Below are 224 nucleotides of genomic sequence, written 5' to 3' on the forward strand. Positions count from 1 at the left end.
GATATAATAGTGAACTTGAATTAAAATGTAATGATACTATGCCACGCTAGGAAGCCGTGTTTGGCCGGTGTGGTCGTGAGCCTCTTCCCGGCCTGAGGCGCTGTCGGCCGGCCTGAGCCGGAACGACGCTCCGCTGACGGCTTCGCTCCCCGCTGTCTCTCCCTGGGTTCCAAACCCTTCCAGAACCACTCGGAACCCCAGTAACGAGGAGGGCCTCGGACCCT

This window comes from Gadus chalcogrammus, chromosome 5, assembly GCF_026213295.1.
Source record: "Gadus chalcogrammus isolate NIFS_2021 chromosome 5, NIFS_Gcha_1.0, whole genome shotgun sequence".
Lineage (NCBI taxonomy): Eukaryota > Metazoa > Chordata > Actinopteri > Gadiformes > Gadidae > Gadus > Gadus chalcogrammus.